We start from the raw sequence: 19,065 nt of genomic DNA, 5'->3' as shown, positions 1-19,065 counted from the left end.
CAATTTATCAACCAATTGCGAGCCTAGCCATAACAGACACCCAATATAAACCAGCATGATTACTTTCACTTTCTTCTGGACACCACCACCTTCTCTATGAATCCAAATGTGGTTGGTGGGAGTTTGGGTTGGAAGACAAGGAGCTCAGGTAGTGCAATATACTGCAAAATATTTACTTTTTCATCACACTACAGATGCTGAAACAGTTAGCAGTGCTTTAGTAGAGATGAACGGGAGGGAAAAGTGCTTGGGTCTGAATTAGATTTAAGCTAGAGTTCATGATATAGAGCTGGCTCAAAATTTTCCAACTAAATTTGCAAAAAAGACTGTTTTGTCTAAACCATGTGTTTCACAGAAATGTCTGTTTGACAAAAAATTCTCAAATCCAAGATGGAATTTTGACACAGCTCCACCCTGGAATAGCCAATAGACTGGTGACTAGGGGAATCACCTGGCAAGTAGGAAACCCAGATTCAAGTGCCTGATCTGCCTGATTCAGAGCAGGCACTTGAACCTGGGTCTCCAATATCCCACAGGAGTGCCCTAATAACCAGATTATAGACTCAGTTTCTCTGTTGGGCCCAATGTATATTATTTATACAAAGTAGAATAGCTCCTGCAATGCCAGCTCATTCCAAGGCCCCTAGGCCTCAACTGAACAATGCATAATTGGAAACCAGTTTGACTCACGTGTGTTAGGATAGTTAAAATAACTGTTAAGTTTATAAGAATATGTTTAGTGTTTAGACGTTAGGAAATGCTTGTAGGATGCTTTATGTAGTAATTTCACTTATAACATCTGTACCCCATGTTACAAGGTTATACTGAGTGTTTGCATTGTAAACTGCTGTAACTGTGTAACTCACCAAACAGGAAAGAAGTATTCACTAATGTAAAATGCTGGCTTCCTACAGAAGGAATTAGATCCTGCCCATAAGAAGGACTATGGAAACCAAATGAGCCATTGTGGAACATGAGAGGACAAAAGACTTTGTTGATTGCTTCTCCGCCCCACCTATGAAGAAGAGACATGCATGTGGACTTGACTCATGAGACTGAACTCTAGGAGAAGGGAATAAAAATCCCTGACAGGAAGAAACTGCATCTCCAAGCTGCTTGGACGTTGAGAGGGCAAGATGCCTAAGCATAAGCAAGGGATCCCCAGCTGCTTAGCCTGGGTTCGCCCTAAAGGAAATAAAGAACTTGCATATTACAGCAGCTTCTACCACCTTTTGGAATCTAAGAATGGTAACTCATTTGTTTGTGTATGTTTGTCTGCTTTAAACTTATAAATAACTTGTTTCCTTTCCTTAGTTAATAAATCTTTAAATAATCTATTATAGGGACTGGCGCTAAGCATTGTTTTTCGTATGAGATCAAAGGTGCAATTGTCCTGGGGTAAGTGACTGGTCCTTTGGGACTGGGAGTAACCTGCATATTGTTGTGATTTTGGTGAAAGGGACCATCTATCACATAGGCAAGCTGACCTAGGTAGTAAGATAAACTAGAGTACCCAAGGGGACTGTCTGTGACACCATGTTAAAGGTTTTGTAGTGTAGCACCTTGATTTCGTTCTGCCTCGCACTAAAATCAAATTTTGAAACCTCAACATTTTTTTGTTAAATGGAATTGTTATTTTCCAGCTTGCCCTACGTGGTTGCCATTCAAAACCAATTTAGGACTTGGATTTAGGTTTGAATTCTGCAATATTGAAATGTAGTAGGCTGATCTCATGAGATTTCAGTCCACAGTGACAGAAATGTCTCTGAAAATACTGCACATTCCTAAAAATTTGAATGGTGGAAATCTTGGGAAACTAGGAGAAAAGAACATTTATCTTGGATTGAAATATCACTAGGACTGGCCAAAAAATGTTAAGTACCATCAACCAATGTTTTCAAGAGAAATGGGGAAAAAAAATTTCTTGAATTTTTCCAGTGTTTTTCAAGTTTTGATTTAAACAAAAATTTAGTTTCAGTTAGATTTGAAAGGAACAATTTCCATATTGGATTCCCCCCATTTTCCCCCATCCCCTTTCCTAATGGAGAAAAAAGGAAAGAACAAAGGGGATAATAAATAAAAAATTAAAATTTTGAAATAATATGAAAATTTTCATTCTGAGGAAAAATTTTGAACATGAACATTTTCCATGAAAATTTCTGAATTTTTTTTAAACATTAATTGAAAGAACTTTTAAGATAAAGTTTTCAACCAAACCCAATCATTACAATTATAACTGTTCTTCTGAGATTTCTGACTGACCATTCTAACTGGATCAGTAGAAGAGTCCCATTTGAGCCTTTTATTTGTCCAGCTCAAGTTCTAGGATCGATCCTACAAACATATTTCAGTGACTATTATTTCAACTTTTAAAATAAATTTGTTTAATCCATATCAATAATCCTTTTGTGCTTGCTTTCTGTGAACATTTGAGCATTTCACTTTTACAGACATAGATGTTTACAAGAAATTAATTTCAAGGTGATATGTCAAGATGCAGATAAAGGGAATTCCATTTCATGGATGACTTTGATCATTTGAAAGTTGGCTTTGTTCTAGTTCAGAATGAAAATCAAAAACTTCAAATAGGAATGGAGTTGTGTCTCTGGGGAGTTGTGCCTGGCAGGCTGCCTGGAACTGTGAACACTAGAAGTCCTGGGGTCCCTCACTCCTTGGCAATCTGCTGGTGGGCTCCTGCAGACCTTTGGACCTTTTGGTCTCTGGGCTGGGGCAGTTCAGGAGGCAAGCTGCTCAGGAAACCAGGAACTCCATCAAAATTGAACCATCAGCATATAACACTGCAATTTTGATGAACTAGCAAATTCTGGCAAACAAAAGTTATCATATTTTTTCCAACCAGCTCTACTGCCATACACACAGATTTGTGGAAACTAATTTAAATTCATACACACACACAAACAGTAACAAGAGAAGTGCTTGCAGAGAACAGACTGTTATCTAATTACAACTAAGCAATTGAGCTAAACACTTGAATATTCTAATTCAATCCTTAAAAAAAATCAAAGATTTTCACTAAATAAATAAATGGGTACATTGGTTAGAATTGCAATCTACTCATGGTTAATCCACCAACAGAAACAATGACTAAATAATTTGAATATAATTATGTGTCATGAGCTATTAGTTTAGCTCTACCTGGTCTGGGGTTGGATGCTCTGATTAGATTATGAGCCTTTTCCCAAAAATTCAAAGGAAAGGAGAGATGAGGTTCCGGTTTCACCCATCTCTAATTGGGAGTTTGGGGATGTTTTCCAGTTGTCAGCCAGCATTACTGTCTCATATGAAATGTTCTTTTAATGGACAGTTAACAAGTACTGGACATAAATGCAGTATCAGAGGCAAGAGCGGTGATGATAACATGACCCTTCTAACTTATGTTACAATGAGGTCCTCAGCGTCTGTCTGCATAGAGCTCATTCATGGATCAGAGCCTGACTGAAGCAGAAAAATCTGTAGAACCTACGAACAGCAGTATTGTAAGATCCCATAGCCAACTTTCTAATTTCTAATTCCTCTTTTTGTCATTATTTTTGCAGCTGAACTTTGCTATGTGAGAGGAACTGGTAAAATGAGATATTCTTATAGTATAGACTGCATAAGATATGTGACAAAGGTCAATTACAAGTGATTATTGGTAACTTGTTTATGTGACATGGAATGAATAGTATTATCATTAAGATAGCTTGTTATGATAAGGTTAAATTAAATTAGTCTTAAAAACATAGTCACAACAGGATTTTTCAAACTTGAAAGTATTTTTCTTCTATTCTTTTTGTTTTGTAACTTAACTTTAGTGTCAGTGCAAAGCAGTTACAGTCAAATGGGTCAATATGACTAGCACCTTGGCAATGAAGAACTTTTAAAAAGCAACAAAGATTCTTTTTTTGAATCTATTTTTTTACAGACTTACAGGTAAATTACTTTTCTAACTGTGCAGAGCAATCAAAATGAAATCAGTGATAATGACTTAGACCCTAGGAAAGAGATCAATCAAATTTTCCTCTTATTTTTTTAAGTCAACTGACTTTAATAAAATGATTGTAATAAAACAAAATAGCCCTGCCCCCATGGCACATTGAGATGTGGTTTGCTTTTTTCTCACTTTCATTTTTCTTCTTCCCACAGCAGACAGCTACTACAATGGCATAAGTCAATATAAATAGCATAGAAGAGCTCCTCTTGCTCTTGTGATGTAAGACAAGACCCAGGGCCAATCAGGGGGGAGGCGGGGCAGGAGGGTCATTTGGCCTGGGCCTCAAATTTAGACACTTGTTAATTTTCTGGCATTTGATAAGTTTTGCAACTTGTTTTTATGCACATCCCCATTGGACCAAAATGTGACACACTCTCTTATCTTAGAGCTGCAAATTTAAGCAAATAAGAGATGTGATTTGGTAAAAGGCATATTTTTTTGTTAACTGATATAGATTTTGTCATATTAAAGAGTTTAAAATGTTCATAAATATTAATAAAAATATTTCAGTACTGATGGCACAAGATTAGACCGTGATGAACATGTCCTCTCAGATCAGCTGATTATATAAACAAACCACTACTAGTGGCTGGTGCTGGATCAAGTGCATGTTGAAAGAGAGAACTGTTACATTTTAGTCTTTATAGTTTTACATCTAGTTGACTAAGGAATTATTTATGTGTGAAAATTTCTCATTATTATCTTCATACGGTAGCTAAAAGAGATGACTGGTTGGTTGGTTAAGCCTTAGCTTGGTAGCTTGGCCATCATCAGAGGCTTTCGTAGTCTATAGGCCCAGATTCAAGGTGAAAATTTGTGAGGACAACCTTGTACAGTGAATTTCGTGATCCAAACAATTCAGCAAAATCAGTACATATTCACAAAGTGTTTTGGAGTCACCGAATATTCATTTTTTGCCAAAAAAAAGTTTTGGTAAAAAAATTTCATATAACTCTAACAATTTTAAGCTGACCTAGCACAGTGAGTGGCTACTTATTGACAAAGTACATACCTCACACCTCATTTTTGGGTTCAGACTCCAGCTTCAGCTGCTTCCATGTGGCCTGTCATTCTGAATTCTATCAGCCCACAATATTCCAGACCATAAAGATGAAGCAACCACAAAAGTTGTCACAGTTATTAAACGTCTATTAAACCCATGCTCTTCCTCCATTGCCAGCTCTGTTGGTTAGTTCATTTAAAGGCCTAATCCAAACCCCATTAAAATCAATGATAAATCTGGTCTTTATGGAAATGAGAAAACAGCCTATAAGAAGCTTATAAAGGCTTTATATTTGATTTATAATCCCATTTCTATGTCATATGCTCTCAGTATGACTTCCTGTCTCTGCAAGTAGTCAGTCTGGTTTGTTTATGACAGTGCCAGTCCACTGAGAGCTGTGCCTGTGAATCTGAATAGAGCCCTGTATCTGTAAATACCCATGCTTTTCTGAATCTTACAGGCCAATCTCTAGTTAATATTGTAATACATCATGCATATCTTCATACAAGAAATTATGTTGTAACAAAACAATAGCAAGATAAAACTCGGTGTTCTGGGAAATTAAAGCATGCAGGATTTCAAATTGTTTGATGACTGACAGGATATCTGATTTATTTTGTTTGTTTTTTTTGTAGCTTGAAAGTTTGTCTTTCCCCAACAGAAGTTGTTCCAATAAAAGATATGACCTGATCACCCTCTTTGTCTCTCTAGGATATCTGATAATATTGTTCTATATCAGGGCTTACAGTTGAAAATCTATTTTCTTTTAAATACATTTTACTAGGCCCTTAAAGATAGAGAAAAGTTTGCAGGGAGTAGCTTACAAGAGTATGATGAGTTAAGGACAACTTGTCCTTTCTCAAGTCTCAAAGGGCCTTTTTCCTGAACTTTTAAAAAAAATTGTAATAATTTCTTTCCAAAGCGTTTATTGATATTACTATTCTGCTGAGAACATTTAAACCCTCTTCAGAAAAGTTAAATCTTGAATGTTTTTAAAATGAATACCCATACAATGAGAGTAACAGTTGTTTAGGTCACAACTTTCTCTTAGTAGATGCAGGACTAAAAGCACAACTGCATCTAGAGACAGAGTAGAGGGTGGGAGCAGGAGGGATGGTCACTTTTTAATTGTTCAGACAATTCCTTTTTTGTAACAAATACCTATTGATTGGCTTGATCTTGTTTTGTCTAACATTTACCATCATTTTGACATTATACTATGGTTTAACAGTTTTGTAATATTTTGTTTGCTTGCTTTAACTATAACCTGTAGGCAGCAACTACATTCTAATGAGCTGTCAAGTGATACACTAAAGAAGAGCAGATTTTACTAAAGAGATAATCAGCCATTAAGAAAAAACAAAACCAAATAAACCCTCCACACCAACCAACCACATCCCAGCCGACAATGAAGCATATCTCCAAGATCTAAGACAAACATTAAGGAAAATAGATCTTACAACATTGTCTGTAATAACACCATCTGAAGAATCCCAAGACTATTACAGCTCTCTTCTTATATGGAAAAAAACAAAATATATCAAGTTTTTTACTAACAGACTTGAAATTAGCTCTAAAGCAAGAGTTCAGAAAACTTTCATAGCATAAACACTACTTTACTAGAAAGATTGTCTTGTGGACCAATTCCAATCTCCATTTGTGATTGCAAGTACTCCTCTCCTCTACCCACCATGATTGCATAGCATTCTTGTAGCAACTACACAACTGTTTACCTGGGAAAGTAAAGTTGTCTTTTAATATATTTTTTGTAATACAATTTGGTAGCTGTAAACAAGAAAGAGGGCCAGCAACATTTGACCAGCTGGATTTCCAAATTCTTCAAATATTAACTTCATCATCAATTTTCATAAAATCACTCTGTCCATTGGCTTTACAATAAATTCAGACTGGGTAACATAGGGATTAATAATGTCTTTTGATCCCTCAGCATATTATGGCAAGAAAAATGTTGATGTAGTTAAAGACCTGGATCTCCAAAGTCTAGGTTATTCAGATGCTAACGAGAAAAAAGAATCCCAATCTATTCTGAACTCCCCTACCTGATGTTTGAGGGGTTTGTCTTGTTTTGACACCATCTTTAATTACAATTTGTATTTTTGGTTGCAACAAGTTGTTAACTCTGTGAAAAATGACATTTCTGCCAGCTTCCATAAAGGAAAAATATCAGACAGTGAAGCTATTATTTTATAACAGTGTCATAATCAGTCTCCCTCATATTGGTCACCTCATTTTTTTTTCCACTACATTTGACTCAGGTTATTCTCTAATGTCAAAAGCCAGAGTTTAGCAAAGTTACTTTATTCACAATCATCGCCTCTTATTTAAATGGAACTGCACTAGCTCCTCCTCTTCCTGAGAATACCGATGGCTTTTTCTGACCCAGGGCTGTTCCATTTCTGATGGCCCTAAACTGTTGACTCGGAATCATTTTAAGATTTGTGGCCTCAAATTCTGATCACACTTCCACATAAAATGCCTCTTCCTTGGCAGCTAATCTCAGAGTGCTGAAGGTTTGGCAACAAAAGTGAGAATCTGTGTGTTGTAATTTTGAGATAACTGAAAAGACTAACAAGACCTCAAATCTGTCCACTTCTTGGACGTGGGTGCAGAATTAGTAGATTTGGTCACAGGGGAATTTTTTTGTTTGATATCAACTGAGCTTACTGCAGTATTAAAAAGAATTCTGTGTAACACCAGCTCAGAGGCAGAAATACACAAGGCAGATATTACAGCCACACTCAGCTTCAATGATTTGTAAAGAAGAAAAGTAAATCAATGCACAGAGCAAAAGGAATGAATGACAGAAAAAAATCACTTATTTTATAGATTAAATATTCTACTGATGCTTCTGTTTTAAGAAAATGTAGATTTGGTTTAAAGCAGGCAATTTATGGTATAATATCTCCTGATGGGGAACAGCTCTGTCAATTTCCTAGAGAAATACTTTTGAAAAAGTGATCACTAGTGAGAAAACAAAAGAAAAAATAAAAGAATGGAATTAAAAAGAAACAAGACAAGTATGATGTTTTATTAAATGATGGGAAATCAGCCGGCACTGCCATTTCCTCATGTTTCTGTTTCAGGAATCAGTGGGATTAAATATGTTCATATATGTTCATTACCATTTTTATTTTTGCTGCAGCAAGTTGCCATTTTTGAGAAAAGTGAAATTCCTGTCAGGTCCCATAGAGCAAAGACAGCTTCTTTGTCATCTGTCTTTTTAAAAAGTGGTTCTTTCAGTTCTGTCTCCTTGTTTCATTAGACTTGACACACATTCTTCCCTGAAGTCAGAGGCTAAAATGCTTTCAGAATTTAGAAAAACCTCCTTTTCTGTCCTCCCTCCCCCACAAATGCCTCCTCTTCCCTGCCTCAGACTACTGAAGGCTCTATGGAGATGCCTTCTTTCCATTCAGGCCCTTACTAGAAATGAACTGGAGCTAAGCTTCTGGATAATGCTGCTTTCAGGGGCTCAGATACCAATCGCTGATCTACAAACTCAAGTAAAATGCATTTTGGCTCTTGTGTTATATAGCATCATAGTTTTGGCAACAAACATAGCCTACTTTGCATTGCAACATATTATGTATCTTACATAACATCTTTCATGCAGAACACCACATTGCTCTTCACAAAAGCAACCAACACAATTGTAAACAGCTTTCAAAATCTGGCTTCAAACCGCCAAAAGGCTAGAGGTTAAACACAGCTTTTAAAATATACTTTTAAAAAAGTGATAATCCCCATTGCCCTAGTGGGAAAGTACAAGATTTTACCCATGCAATGTATTTGGCACATAGTTCGTGGCAAGCTGGGGTATAAATTTTCCGCATACTAGCCAGCCGTGTATTAAGTGTCTGTGTGGACTCTGCTGCCACACAAGTTCTGTAGTGTGCTTTGATCTACTTATGTCTACACTGCAGCTAGAAGCAAGTCTCCCAGCCTGGCTAGACAGATTTGTGCTAGCTGGCCTCAACAGCCGTGTGGGTGTTGCACTCAGGCCTATAAATCCACCCAGCCCTGGGTCTGAGCTTAGGTGGCTAGCTCAAGTCTCTGCCAGAGCCACAACGTCCCCAGTGCTATATGTATTTGGCACATAGTTCGTGGCAAGCTGGGGTATAAATTTTCCGCATACTAGCCAGCCGTGTATTAAGTGTCTGTGTGGACTCTGCTGCCACACAAGTTCTGTAGTGTGCTTTGATCTACTTATGTCTACACTGCAGCTAGAAGCAAGTCTCCCAGCCTGGCTAGACAGATTTGTGCTAGCTGGCCTCAACAGCCGTGTGGGTGTTGCACTCAGGCCTATAAATCCACCCAGCCCTGGGTCTGAGCTTAGGTGGCTAGCTCAAGTCTCTGCCAGAGCCACAACGTCCCCAGTGCTATATTTAGTACACTAGCTCAAGCTCATTTTACAGTAGTCTGGTTACCCAGGCTGGGATGTTCTGTAAAAGTTCCCTAATGAACTTGTATCTATTCCCATTTCAAAGCAGCATAGATCATAGTACACACAGTGCACAGCAGGCTACTGTGAGGTAGATTTACGCGCCCCCCCCAAACACACACACACACGCACCCAGCTTGCTGAGAACTAAATGTCTGTATATACAAGTTTGTACAGAGATTTATTGCCTCTCTGCAAGAGACACGACATAAACTTTGAAAATTTGGGTATGTGACATAACATATTTGGGGCTGATTCACATTTACACCATTCTAACAGTGCAAAGGACTTTAAAGTGGGCATAAATTATAGTTATACCCATTTTAAGGGCTGTTTACACTGTCAGAGTGGTGCAAAGGGGGCTTAGTGTAAAGGTTAGCCCACTGTATACATAGTTAGGTCTGGAACCATACAAAGAGACAGGTTATTGGATCTAATTATTAGCCTTCTTGAGTTACAATGTACATTCCCCTTATGCCCTAAGATGTGTGTCTGTGCTTTACAGAGCACTAGAATATGCAACTTTTCAGGGGATTATTAGGTTACTTTGCCATTTCCTACACCTGCATCTGGAGAAGAATATGGTCTGTGCTCAATGCTGTGGCTCATCTTAATCCAGTATAGGCAGTATTCCAACCCACTTTGGCTCCTATATATATTCCATGTATAAGTCTTCCATGCACAGTACACCTGGTTTTCATTTCCGTAGATCAATTTAGAATCAATGTCTAATCTGATTAAATGTATTGCCTTCCATTTCAAAAAGGTAGGAAACAGTGTAGTGTAAGTCTAAAACCATTCCACTGTAGGAAATGCATCATTTTGAGGATCTTTGAGTCACTTTCCTTTACCCATTCCAGCAGAGGTTGCAGCTGTTTGAGTTCATTGTACAGACAATTATTAGGGTGTAGAAAAAATGGGTGGTTGTTTTTGATTGAATTTATGTCCCTAGTGGAGCAGAGGTTATGGTGTGTGCATTTAGAGACTGACCGTTCAGTCTACTGTGGCACTCTGAAATTCTGCTTCCCATTTTGCCTTTCTGTGCTGAGTCTTGCTCCTCCACCATGTCCCCAGGTGCTATTCAAACCTGCAGAGAGAATGGAAATTTTTCATTTTGATCTACCTCCTTGTAATTAATTTTCATACGTGGACATAGGTTGCTGCATGTCAGTCCACTCTGTTACAGAGGAGAACGGGTGACAGATATAAAAAATTGACCTTTGAATGGCATCTTCCTGGTCAAGTAATTCAAAGATTTCAAGTTTGAAATCAAGTCAAGATACATTTACCCTCTTCCCCCATTATCAATTAACTATGGTGTCATGGAAGAATCAAGGGACAAAGTCTGGAGTGTTGGACTTACTGCTTAAGTGGGTAGAGCAGGACTCCAGCACAGGTCATTTTTTCTGTCAGCATTTGTGGGAGAGATAATCAGAGCTTTTGTTCTTCAGCCTTTTGATACAATCTGTTCTTAACATTTTACTGTTGGACATATCCTTGTAACAGCAGCGAGCAGCCTACACCAAAACAAAAGAAAGACAACTTCAGAAGTCTTCCCTTGCATGGGATGTAAGAGGCAGTCCAAAAATGAAACAATACAAAATGTTTCCTTCCCATTTCCCATTCCTTCTCTCTGAGCTCAATAAGAGTCTAGAAAGGCCCTAGAAAAGGCCTTCCCTGAACACAACAATGGTTATCCCTTCAATGAGAAAGAGGAGGAGTCAGAGTAGACAGACAGAGAAGACTCTGTGGGATCAAATATCCAATAGAAGACTCCAGCAGGGGACACTAAGTAGACCACACCACATACACAGCCTCAGAATGTCTATATAAAATAGTCTTCCCTCTGTCGGATTTAGGCAACGTTTTTTAAAAGTCCGACAAGAGCCCAACATTCCTACATCTAGGCTCTCCTACCTGTCAGGCTTCTGCTGCTGCTTCTTGTTGTGCTTTATGGCTAAGCAGACACATCTGCTGGTCTATGACTGCCAAGCACTGCACACCACAGATTAATTCTTGAGTTAAAGTCTTTCACCTTTCCAAGTATTTTTAAAGATTTGCAATATTGTTTGTTGTTGTTGTTTTTTAAATAGGACCACATTTTCTGGTGCTCTTACTATGTGTTACAGAAAAAAATGTGATACTCTAAGGACTCTATGTTTTTCTTATAAATACCCTCTTTCAACGGTATACTCTTTGCACTCCCACAGAAGATGATCAGCTGTTTCCCAGACCTTGCACATCCCACGTAATACATCTTCATTTTTTTTATGAGAAACAAATTACTATTTAAGCCACAATGACCAATTAAAATTCTAAACAGAGCCATTTCACTCTTTCCTTCAGGCCCTTGGAGTATACCATCATTTTTGACTCTTAGGCATGTTTCATAGAATCTTTTCCCCAATGATTCTTTTGCCCATATTTCTTGTCATTCCTCTCAACTCATTTTTAACTAGATGTTTAAACTCCAGTTTACTTAAAGGGATCTCTAGATCAACTTTCTCCTGTTTGACATAGTTTTTGCCAATTTGCCTGCCCGCTCATTTCCCACAACCCGTACATGCACGGAGATTCATGCTATTACTCTTAATATCCATACTATAGATGATATCCAGTCCATCAATTCTGTTGTTAACAGTAATATTTCATAAAGTATATCATTTCTACTAACTGAAATGCCATTTCTGATCGCCAGTAGTCCTGATAAGCAATCAGTCAGGGTGACCACACTGGCTTGGTGCGCATTTAGGACCCAATTTAATGGGAGCATCCAATGAAGTGAGCTGTAGCTCACGAAAGCTTATGCTCAAATAAATTTGTTAGTTTCTAAGGTGCCACAGTACTCCTTTTCTTTTTGCGAATACAGATTAACACGGCTGCTACTCTGAAACAGAACAAAAGATAGCTTTGGACATAGGGAGCAGGGATTACCTTAATTTACCGGAGCAAAGACAATTCTTCCAGGCTGCCAAGCACTCATGGAGGTTAGTTCACCATGTATGGTACTGTGTCCATCCCTAATGCACAGATTAGTCACACTTCAGGACTGAGCCCTCGTTAGGGCTTGATCAGGCTCCCACTGTAGTCAATGTCAAAATTCCCACTGGATAAATATAAGCAGTTTTATTAGTGTATTCTCTCAGCTGATAGTTATCCTCTACTGGAAGCCATTCACTTACAGCACCCAGCTGAGGAAAATTAGGCACACATTTACACCAGTGTAGCCCCCATTGACTTCAATGAGGCTGCAGGGGTATAGATGAGAGAAAAAATATTCCCTCCCTATAACATTTGCAGTGTCTTGTGATGGTGCTGAGTTACACCGTAAAAAATAAATATAAAACAAAAATCAATGTGTATGCATATGAAAAAAATCAACTTAGATGTGTAAACCTACTTGGCATTGGAAAAAAAGATATTTTTGGCTTATCTACCTTCAACTAGATCCTAAGTAATATAATTCATTTTGGATGACTGATTACAGGAATCCTGCTCATATATCCCCCAAACATGACATTTTAAAAATCTTTTCATTTTTAAGGAAATTAAATGACTTTGATATCTTGACATGAGTTATCATTCTGAGGTTGAATCACTTATCTATATAGGGTACAACCTATAGCTCCTAGGACAGATTATATATTATCATACTCCATTAAAATCAGGAAAGGTGTTCTGCAGCTATCAGAAAGAAAACAAATACTGGCACAAATATTTATTTTAAAAGTTGCTCATTTTAGCTGCATGATCTATTTATTACTCCTGAGTTTAAAAAAAAATCTGTACCAAAAAATAAAATTTTTACACACAATATTTTAAAATTCTGCATATATTATTTGTCAATAAATACATGTGGAGGCTCTAGCATGGCAGTTGGGACCACAGGCCACTGGCTGCATGAAGGTGGGAGATCACCCTGCAGTGTCTCCCCCGTCCTCCTGGACATGGACTCGGCATTGAAGCTGCACATAACCCAGACAAAACGCAAGGGCCAGGCCTGCCCTAGAAACACCCTGGAGTCCTGACCCTTCATGCCATGTGCAGAAAGACAGAAAGCGAGAAGAACAGAGTCTTACATACACACTCAGTCCTGGCCCCCAGATGTGGGGCTGGCAGGTTCAGCCAGGCAGCATCCAGGTGTGGAGGGGGTTTAATGTGGAGGGATCCAGGTGTGGGGTGACAGGACTCTGTTTGGGGCAATCTGGGTGCAGGCAGCTTGGTGGAGGGTCTGGGTGCGGGGGAAGGGGTGTTCATTGGGGGGTTCAGGGTGCAGGGGCAATTGAACTTTCCAGGAGAGTCTAGGTGAAGATGGTTGAGGCTCAGTGGGGCATCTTGTGTGGGGATGGGACTCAGCGGGAGGGGGGGTCTGGGTGTCGGGGGCTCGGCAGGAGTCTGGGTGCTAGAAGAGTGGGACTTGGTGGGATGGGAGTCCAGGTGAAGCTGTCTGGGACTCAGTGGGATGGGGATCCAAGTGAGGGGGCTCATCAGGGTGGTCCAGGTGCAGGGAGGGAGGTGGGTCATTAGGGTTGGGGGCTGAGGGCAGGGGCTCAGTGAGAAATGATCTGGGTGCAGAGCTGGTGGTCCAGATGCAGGGCAGAGGGGATCAGTGGGGGGTCCAGATGTAGGGAAGGTGGGGATTTGGGGTGGTCCAGGTGCAGGGGGGCTTTGAATCCACAGGGGCTGGGTGAATGGGGGAGCAGCTCCCCATAAAATGACCCCTCCCCCCATGGCTGAGGAGCGATGGGGGGCAGGAAGTGGTGGGCGAGTGCAGAAATTCCTGCAGCTGGGGGTGGGTCTGACCCAGCCCAATCACTCCTTGCAGGGGAAGAGGCAGTCCCATCCTCACCCATCTCCAGCCCAGCCAGGACTAGCAGATGACTCTAGCACAGGGTAGGAGCCACTGCCCGGAGCATCCCCAGCCCCACGGTGATTTACCTCTCCGCTGGCTGCTCCGGGCACACAAAATGACACACCCACACTGCTGGGGAGGGGCATGTGTTGGCTCTTGCAGCTTCCTTTGCTTCTCTGTTAGAAGTCATGTTTCGGTGGGGAAGCAAAGACTCTGCAGGGGACATGAATTCTGCACATGCACAGTGGCACTGAATTCCCCCAGGAGTAATTTATTTCAATAAGTTGCACAGGTCATATTCTATCTGATGGGAGACTGAATGGCTAATGGGATTAATATAAGATATGGAGACTTTCATCTCTCAGTTACTAATTCAAACAAAGCTGAAGAAGGTAGTAACTAACTGTTATTGCCATCTGATGACTGTATGGTGGCCTGTGTGAAACTAGTTGATGACTTCTCTCCAAATTCCTAGAAGGTGTACCTAATCATGAAGCCACCACCATGACTGGCATCCTTGTTGCTAGTCTCACCAAAGAGACCAACATTTGTATGGGTTTGGAGACTGCACTTGTTTATACAGAGAGCAAATGCAATGTTACTCCCTAGAGAGGCAATTGAACGAAATGAAAAAGCAGGTGGCCAGGTTTTGTTGGACAAATTTGAATTAATTAGAGAGGGGCCCTCATCCAAACTCCCCTATAGCTGGGCCAAGTTTAGGATCTGAACTTCACAGCTCTACACCTAACAGTTTTTGTCAACTGTAGCTGTGAGTTTCTGCTACCTACTGTAGAAAAGTCTTTAGTCAAAGCTTTATTAAAGTCACTTTCAGCTCAGTGGTAATAATAAATTCTAGGATGTCCGGAGCAGAAAATGTTCCTCCAAGAAATGATTTAAGAAACTTGGCATCTATGGTTCATTATGTTATTATATGGAAAAGCAAAGTACAGTAGCACTAGTAGCATCCCTGAAGGTTGAATCAGCATTTTCATTAGAAAATCTATTTTCCACCGATTTATAATTTGGCCATAAAAAGTTCCTCCAGGCTGAATTTTAAAAATGGCTACTTAGCTAAGATGTAAATTCTTTCTGAAAATTTAAAATGTGGTTCAGCTATTTTAGGATATGACAAGCCAAATAGCAGAAAGCCAAATTACTGGGTTTTAGATGCTTTTCTCTCTCTCCCTTCTGAAATTCCAAAACAGTATATATATAAAAATAATTACAAATTAAACTGGCAAGTGATTAATCTGCAATGTGCCAATTTTAAAAGTATCTATTCAGATTATATGTGCAAATCCCACATCCGCATACACAAACAGGCAGTTAGGTTTGGAAAACAGGTGTAGCAGTTACTTGCCTAAATATCTAGCTGCACTTCATATAGATTTATACAAAGAAAGCAAGATCTCAAAAAGGACTGGTGTCACAGGGTGACACAGGCCCTGTAAGTGGGAGCAGGGCCACTGTACCCATGCCTCATCATTTCACTCCAGTTGGGGTTAAGAGTGCACCTGGGCCCTAGAGGCAAGAGAGACGTGGCGAGTAGGAGCTGCCTTAGAGCACAGATTGACTTAGTTGGGGAAGGGTTGCTGGGAGAAGGATGAAAGCAAGAGAGCAGCAGAGAGGTTTGCTGGTTGGCATCCCAAAGCCGCAGAGCCAGGACTGAAGAGGGCTTAAGGCAAGAGAGCAGCAGAGGGAGGTGACTGCTGGCTCTAAACCAGAGAGGTAAAGTTGAGGGCCAGAGAGGACTGAAGGAGCAGTAGAGGAGCTTACCCACTGACATCTCCAGGGCCAAAGAACTGGACCCAGGGGAAGAGCATGAGAGTCAGGGGAATGAGGGACACTCCCCTGGTAAAAAGAAAAGGAGTACTTGTGGCACCTTAGAGACTAACAAATTTATTTGAGCATAAGCTTTCGTGAGCTACAGCTCACTTCATCGGATGCAGAGAGGCTGTGGGGCTTCCCACCGGGAAGGGATATTAGAATTGGAAAAGGTACAGAGAAGGGCAACAAAAATGATGAAGAGTATGGAACAGCTTCCATATGAGGAGAGATTAAAAAAAGACTGGGACTTTTCATCTTGAAAAACATGACTAAGAGGGAATATGATAGAGGTCTATAAAATCTTAACTGGCATGGAGAAAGTAAATATAGAGGTGTTATTTACTCCTTCACATAACACAAGAATCAGGGGTCACCCAATGAAATTAATAGGCAGCGGGTATAAAACAAACAAAAGGAAGTACTTCTTCATACAGTGCATAGTCAACCTGCGGAACTCATTGCCAGGGAATATTGTGAAGGCTAAATGATAACAAGATTCAAAAAAAGTACTAGATAAATTCATAGAGGATAGATCTATCAATGGCTATTAGCCAAAATGGCCAGGAATGGAACATCATCCTCTGAGTATCCCTAGCCTCTGTTTCCTGAAGTTGGGAGTGGACAAGAGGAGATGGATTACTTGATAATTTCCCTATTCTGTTCATTCCCTCTGAAGTATCTGGCATTGGTCACTGTGACAAGACAGGATACTGGGCTAGATGGACCATTGATCTGACTTTGTACGGCCATTCTTATGGTTCTTATGAAGAGCGGGATTATACTCCAGCTGGAAGCGCTGGGGGCGGGAGGGAGGAGAGGGGCTGAGCTGGCAGAGGGACTCACAAAGAGACTGTGTGTGACCAAAGGCACTGGTGTGTAGTACATGAGGCATTGAGTGATGTGATACCTTTGGATTTTAATGACTGCTTGCACTAGGGTGATACAAAGACCATGTGTTTTAGGCTATTTGCACAATGTTTTTTGTAATAAACCTCCCCCAGAGAGAGTTGTTATTTAACCAACAGAGCCTCAAGTGGAGTTACTGGGGATTTAAGAAGGGGAAACTGAGGTAGGCTCACCTATCATGGCATGGCCTTCAGTAAGAAGGAGCTCCAGCTAGGGCAGCCCTATGACAACTAGACACTTAGATGGATAACACAGCCAGAGCTATAACAGCAAGAATTAAAAACCAAACAAAAATAAATAAGCTTTCAAAAGGATGTAGGTTTTCATGTTCCCAGGCATAGGCCAACCTCTAAGCAATAAAGGTTAGGATGGAAACTTTCCCTGTGAGTAGATTATTACATAATTGTCTACTACAGAGTTACATGCATCTTCCCCTGAAGTACCTGATACTTGCCAATATTCAGACAAGACCACAGGTCTGATCCTATGTTCCTATTCATTAATCCCCCTCTTAGACAGGCATTAAACCCAGGTTTAGAAATCAGGTACTGACCATTTGACCATGCCTCTCTATAACACAGGGAGCCTTAACTTCTCAGAAAGCCAGCCTCCCTTCTGCAGTCACAAGCTGGGGCATTAAAACAAGCAGCTAAAAATTCAGTTGAGCATACAAAATATACCACAGTTAATTTGCAAGGACAAATCACATGGGTGGAAATTTTATACCAACGACATTTGTGAGCACAGACTTTACTGGCATTGACTAGACCACAAACAAGAAGGCCCAGGGCCTCACGCTGTCAGCAAATTTACTCCAGAACCTCTCCCTCAATAGGGCAAGAGCCCAGAAAGTGTCAATACCAATACTGTCCTGTTCTGAGTGTGAGATGAATGGGAGCCATGCACAAACCACAACCTTTAACATTCCAGCTCTCCTGTAAAGAGGTTCCTGCCCTATAGGGTGAATCCAATTCAATAACACTGGGCTCCTATAACAAAGAAAAATCCCTTCCTAAAAGACAAAAGGAATTAAAAATTCCAGGGGCTCAATTCTGCCTAACACTAGAGCTCTGTTCACAGCAATGGATTGGGGTGCTTGCCAACTGGAGCTCCTCATTCCTGTTTCACCTTGTCCCAACATTGAGTACTGCCCTAACTTATGTCTCTGATCTAATTAGAATCTAATTCCAGTGGAGAACTGGCATAGCTCTGCCACATCCTTAAACCACCCACCTGCAGCTAGCGCAGATGGCACAGGAGCCACCTCTGCTACCTTTACCAGACTTAGGCCTCTGAAGAGTTCCTTTGTGCAAGTCAGATTCTCCTCTGGCAACATGCAAACTGGAGAGTCCAGGCCCAAACAACAGTCATACAGAGTTAGAGAAGGATTAGCCTTTTCTTCAAACTGCTGCCAATTTCCAAAGTCACATTTAAATAAAGCAAAAACCCATTTTTAATTTCATTTTCACACAACTTCTACCAATACAGCATTGATCTGTAAGAAGGCCACAGTATTTAACACAGAAACAGAGCATAGCTTTGTTGAATTTGAACTGGAGAGTTATTCAAACTATGTGAAATACTACACATAAGATAACTTTGATATACAACTGTTGGAGACCACTGTAGCACAATCAGGAAAGAAAAAAGTTGGTGTCATTTGATAAGACCTGTGGCAACAGTTCAAACTAAGTGTTGTCATTATCTTTAGTGTCTGAAAGTCCAGCTGGCTTGTTCTTTCTTATGTTGCTCTCAGGAGTGTGACCCAGGAGAATCAGTGCTTTTGTTTGTGCAATTCCCAATTTTGCTGTTCCTGGAATAAATGCCTTGAGACCTTTACCATCAAATTATTTCTCTAAACAGCAAGCTCCTCTCTCTGAGCAAGGTGCCTGGGGGGAAATGTTGCTTTAATCAGTTGGCCCGTGTGCATTAGATCCTCATGGCCTATTGGTCAGAAGTGGCAATCAGGATCACACTTCCCACCTGATTGTCCTTAATATTTCTCTTCATAACACTCCAAGATG

The sequence above is a fragment of the Dermochelys coriacea genome, chromosome 9, assembly GCF_009764565.3.
Source record: "Dermochelys coriacea isolate rDerCor1 chromosome 9, rDerCor1.pri.v4, whole genome shotgun sequence".
Lineage (NCBI taxonomy): Eukaryota > Metazoa > Chordata > Testudines > Dermochelyidae > Dermochelys > Dermochelys coriacea.
This window is presented reverse-complemented; position numbering follows the sequence as displayed.